This window comes from Macaca nemestrina, chromosome 4, assembly GCF_043159975.1.
Source record: "Macaca nemestrina isolate mMacNem1 chromosome 4, mMacNem.hap1, whole genome shotgun sequence".
Taxonomy (NCBI): domain Eukaryota; kingdom Metazoa; phylum Chordata; class Mammalia; order Primates; family Cercopithecidae; genus Macaca; species Macaca nemestrina.
This window is the reverse complement of record NC_092128.1, coordinates 21,567,496-21,573,495: the sequence shown is the minus strand read 5'-3', so window position 1 is coordinate 21,573,495 and position 6,000 is coordinate 21,567,496. Positions and strand designations below refer to the sequence as shown.

Sequence of the window (6,000 nt, the reverse complement as noted above, 5' to 3'; positions counted from 1 at the left end):
AAACCTGATAACTGAGGCATGCAGGAAAGCCCCCCGGTTATTCTTTTCACCACAACTGAAAGACATGTGGTTTTATCCCAGACTCTTTATTTTTCCACTATGTATACTTTATCTTGGAGCAAGTATCTGGCCTTACAATGTAAACCATTACTAGCATTCTTATAGCTGTCCTCTACTTCTTTCCTGATCATGAGTCCTTTAGCTACAGAATATTTATATTTGTTTCTGCTTTGTTTTTATTTATGTTGGTACTTTCTACATTTTATTTTGCTTAAATGCAGCAAAATAATACAAAACAAAACTTCAAGCCGTGCATTTAAAAATATTTCTCCTATTAAGCCTAAATCATTATTATTCAGGTTTGACTCTCTCCATTCATGTTGATTCAGTTTATTACTTGAGACCCTATTATTACCAGGCCATGTGCCAAGGGAAGGAGACACAAAGAACAATTTCAGGGAACTCATAATCTAGTGAAAAAGGAAAATATGTAAACAAATGATTATAATGTAAAAAATATATAATGATCAAAACATATATGAAGCAAAGAGGTAGCACAGAGGACAGAGAGATTGATTTGGTATGAAAAGTGTGAAAGAAGGCTTAGAAAAGCAAGAATCATCTGAACTTTGCTTTGAAGAACAAAGAGGAGCTTATTAGGTAAGTTAGGAAGGAGAAGAACTCCAGGCAGAATAGCAATAGGTGTGTGAAAAGGAGTACAGATATGAAATTGCATAGAATCCTAACAGATATACAAGTAACTCAGTTTTGCTAGAATGTAAAGGAGTAACAAAAGCAAGGTCTTGAAAAATAAGTGGCAGGGGCCATTTCATACAGGGCATGTGGGGCCCCTGTGAAGTGCTTGCAATTTACCTTCTAAGCTAAATGGAGCAAGCTTGTGAGGCACAGAAGTCACACATTCTGGAATGAGCAGGCAGTGGAGAGTGAACCATAAAAGAACAAGAAGACAAATTAAAAGGCAGAGGTCAAGTTAAAGACTGTAACTGAAAAACTTCCACGTTAGTAACACAGAAAAAAAATTCCTCTGCCCTTCAATTTTTTTTTTTTGAAACCCATGGAAAATGACAGGGTGGATGAGAAACAGTAAAAGAAATACCCTCTTTGATTAAATTATTTATAAGCCAAAACCATCATACATGAAGAAGAGCTACCAAGTACAGTCAAAATAGAGCTAAGTTTTAGGGAAACAGATACTTTTGATTTTAGTCAGCTAAAGATATATAAACTATTTTATACACAACAAAACCTATGGCAGAAAGCCTTCCACTTTGAGCCAGGGTGTCCTGCTAGCCAGAAGTAGACCCAAACCTAGAAGAGGTTGCTGCTAAGTAAGTTTGAAGATAAGAGAGACAAAGTCAAACTTAAGAGCAGCACACCAAATCACTAAGCCCAATCATCCATCCCAAACTAGAAGCTCAAAAAAAAAAAAAAAAAAAAAAACCAAAAAAAAAACTCACCCAATGCAAATATTACAAATAATAATGGAAAAAAAACAGCATGACATCTATGCAAAAATACCAGAGGAGAAAACAAAACACAGGCAAAGAACACACTAAAAAGATGATGGCATAAAGCAGATAAAAATTATTAATAAATCTTTGTGAAATTTAGAAATGGAGGGAAGGAGGGAGGGAGGGAGGGAACGAGGGAGGGAGGGAAGGAAGGACGGAAGAAGGGAGGGAGAGAAGGAGGGAGGGAGGGAGGGGTAAATAGAGCATTTGTGAAATGTAAACTTAAAGAAGAAAAATGATCAAGAAACAGTTATAGGGAGGTGAAAAGAGCAAAAGTCTGCCCAGAGTCTTTGAACTAGTTGTTATTAAAGAAACTTGTGGCTTTTTCCACTGTGGCACCACTGCCACAGTGGAAAAAAAAAGATTAAGAGAAGAAAAATAATAATTAAAACTATAATAATTAAAACTATATGAAACATTGATGAAAGAAATTGAAAAAGATACAAATAAATGGAAAGACATCTCATTCTCATGTATTAAAATAATTAGTATTGCTAAAATGTTCATATTTTAAGCAATCTAGAGATGCTATGTAATTCCTATCAAAAAACCAAAGACATTCTTCACAGATTAGAAGAAACAATCCTAAAATGTGTATGAAACCACAAAAGACCCTGAAGAGCCAAAGCAATCTAGAGCAAAAGAACAAAGCTGGAGCCATCACACTACCTAACTTCAAAATATTTTACAAAGCTATAGTAACCAAATCAGCATGACACTGGCATAAAAACAGACAAGTAAACAATGGAACAGGATAGAGAGCCGGAAAATAAATCTACATGTTTGCAGCCAACTGATTTTCAATAAAGGCTCCAAGAATACATAATAAGGAAAGGACAGTCTTTTCAATAAATAGTGTGGGGAAAAGCAGCTATCTAAATGCAGAAGAATGTAATTAGACTCTTACCACACAGCATGTGCAAGAATCAACTCAAAATGGATTAAACAAAGGGGATTAAAATATAAGTCTCCAAATGATGAAACTGCTAGAAGAAAATGGAAAAGCTCCATGACATTAGTCTGGGCAATGATTATTTTGGACATGACCTCAAAAGTACAGGCAACAAAAGAAAGAATAGAGAAATGGGATTACCTCAAATTCAAAAGCTTCTACACAGCAAAGGAAACAATCACCAGCGCAAAGAAACAACCTACATAATACGAATTTTCCTCAAAAAACAAAACAAAAACACAACTACCATATGATTTAGCAATCATATGGTAAATATTAAAAGTAAATATTAAAAGAATGTGAAACCAGCATGCTGAAGAGATAGTTGCATTCCCACATTTATTACAGCACAATTACCAACAACCAAGATATGGAATCAACCTAAGTGTCCATCAACATACAAATGGATAAAGAAAATGTGGTATATATACACAACGAAATACTAGTCGGCCATAAAAAGAAGGAAATCCTGTCATTTGCAACAACATGAATGAACCTGAAGGGTATTATGTTAAGCTAAATAAGCCAGGTAGAGAAAGACAAATACTGCATGGAATCTAAAATGTTGATTTCAGAGAAGTAGAGAGTAGAATGGAGGTTACCAGAGGCTGGGGCATTTGAGGGTGAGGGAGATGGGAGAGATGCTCATCAAAGTAGACAAAGTTACAGTTAGATAGGAAGAATAAGCTCAGGAGATTTACTGTATAGCATGCTGACTATAGTTAAGGATGATACACTGCATTCTTAAAAAATGCTAAGAGAATAGATGCTAAGTGCTCTCACAACAAAATTAATACTATGCATGGTAATGCATATGCTAATTAGCTACATAATTAATGGTTATATATACTTCGCAACACCATGTTGTATACAATACATAATTTTATGTCAATTTTAAAATTATTTTTAAAGAACTAGAATAATAGCTGGGCATGGAGGCTCACACCTGTAATCCCAGCACTTTGGGAGGCCAAGGCAGGTGGATCACCTGAGATCAGGAGTTTGACACGTGCCTGGCCAACATGGTGAAACCCTGTCTCTACTAAAAAAAATACAAAAATTATGTGAGCGTGGTGGCACGTGCCTGTAATCCCAGCTACTTGGGAGGCTGAGGCAGGAGAATTGCTTGAACTCAGGAGGCGGAGGTTGAAGTGAGCCAAGATTGCACCATCGCACCCCTGCCTGGGCAACAAGAGCAAAACTCCGTCTAAAAATAAAAACATTAGAATAATATGTAGCTACATATTTATACTTATATACATATATATTTTGTTTTGAATTTACTCTTCCATGAATCTTGATCTGAACATTTGCTGGTGAAAGTATCCTTCCCAATATTAACCCTGCTTATGAGAATATCCATATTGTCTCTAAAATAAAGACGACTTTTCACACTAGGATACACAGAGAAACTTGAAAAAAAGGGAAGTTTTGGGAAAACAAAATGCTATTTAAGATAGAATATTATGTAATTTAACTGGTAAAAATTAAAATATTTTCATACTGCAACCAGCACAGTCATATTATGGACCCAAAAGCAAAAGTCCCTTGAATTTTTAAAGTCACAAACTTCAAATAAAGAAACAGAGAAAACAAAACAAGACAAAACAGAAATCTGTGTCTGAGGCAGTCAGCTTCAGACGAGTCTCCAGGTTCCCAAGGAAGGAAGTTTGTTCCAGTGGAACAGGGGTGTTGTCATGGCAGTCTGAATATATGAAATTATCCAACTAAACACAGCTATAATATCTTGGAATGAATCATTTTATTAGATTAATATAGAGAGAGATCACAAATCAGGGCACAAGACATTCAGCACATATTGGCTAGTGGCTGCTGCATTATAGACAGCATTCTATCTAGACTCTATTATCACTAAGACACAAAGAATCTCTAAGAAACTCAAAGATACTTTTTTTAGATTGCCTTCGATCCACAATTTTTCCTTCAAAGCCTCTTATCTTTCAAGTAGATCTTAAAGGACTACGGTTACAAGGCTTAAGGACACTGAAAAATGTGCCCAGTTTTCTACCAGCGAAGAGCAATACATAAAGGCAAATGAGTATTATATTTGGGAAGGCAAAGGTCTTCAAAAAGTATTGCATCTCTTATGATGTTTTACCATTTTTAGTCAATAAACTTGGAACTGAAATAAGGGGTGTCATGACTATTTCAGTCTTTATATCTGGTATAATATACTTTGCAATAGGTTTTAGACATGTGCATTTTCTTGGTAATCTCCATGAAATGATCAAAACTTACAAGCTCATCCTAACACAATATCCTTTTTATTTGAATAACACTGTCCTGTTTTCTTTCCTTTTATTTTTTTTAGACTCTTCCCCGCCCCCCACCCCCCGCCCCATCTCATAGCTTTAACTCAAAAGCACCCATGGCTTCCCTACTTGGCCCTCCCTCAGAATGGCTACATCATTTCCTTCTTTGGAGATAGGATGTCAGTAGATTATCCATTTTAGTTTCTCCTAAAGAACAGAGAATAGATTAGATAAATATTGGGGATGCATCTACATGGGACTCTTACTTTCTGTAAAGAATCATCTACAAATGAATGTCTGTCTCCATTCCCAGTGTCCCCAACACATATACCTTCTACTTAGCACTGCTAAACCATCACCTGGTGGGGAGTTGGCCAAGAGATGGGGCCACCACATTGAGATGGGTGTAAGATAGACATGCAGGACAGGTATGACAGCAGTGTCTGAATAGGCATGAGAGCAGAGACTCATATTCTGAAAACAGTCAGCAGTAGGATACTTCCCTAGGACCACAGACTGGATGGAGTAGAAGAGGTGGGAGATACTCATCCAATTCACAGGCCTGACTGAAATAGCCAAGGCCCCTTCATTTTCTGGTTACCATGCTGCAATAACAATAGGAAACAAAGCAAGAATGCTGGGCAAGCTAGACACCATGCTCCTTCTACACCCTACACAGCACACTACAAATAAGTACACCACTCCTTGTTGTGACGTTCCTGCTGGGGAACAAAGCAGCACACGTATGTCCACACACTGAAAACAACTCACTATATGCATATTTTATTAAATTTCCCTTTCATGCCTGTCTTTCCTCTTTACTGTCTAGCTTTGGGGATGAGAACCACAGCTAAAAGACCGCTTTCTAAAAACAACAGGTGATCATCCATCCTACTCAGGAAGAGAAAGAGAAGCTCTTTATATCAACTCTGAATGTTCTTTCTCTCTCGTTTTAGTCATTTACTTTTATTTCTTTTCCGCTCTCCTGACCACAGCCCTGAGAGTTTCCTGGACTTTCTCATTTACCTTTGTCACAGTTGGGTGGAATCCAGTCTTTCCTGGATAGAACAGCCTCCCATCATGTGCTCACACCTTTTTCCTATGGTGAACATGTAAGAATGTTCATGCCTGGTCAGCATTCCCCAGGTTTGACTTTCCTCCCTGCTTTCTTGAGCCATGATGCTTGTCCTCTGTGAAACTCCTATGTAGTCCCAAATGAAAACTGATTTCCCAGTTGGGCATT

The 6,000-nt window shown here is 37.1% G+C and overlaps 1 protein-coding gene across 19 annotated transcripts in view; it reads right to left on the bottom strand.

Annotated features, from left to right (window-relative positions):
- The window catches only part of LOC105471320 (diacylglycerol kinase iota), a 453,152-nt gene that overhangs the window by 49,942 nt on the left and 397,210 nt on the right, over nucleotides 1-6,000 (bottom strand). The window lies entirely within an intron of this gene.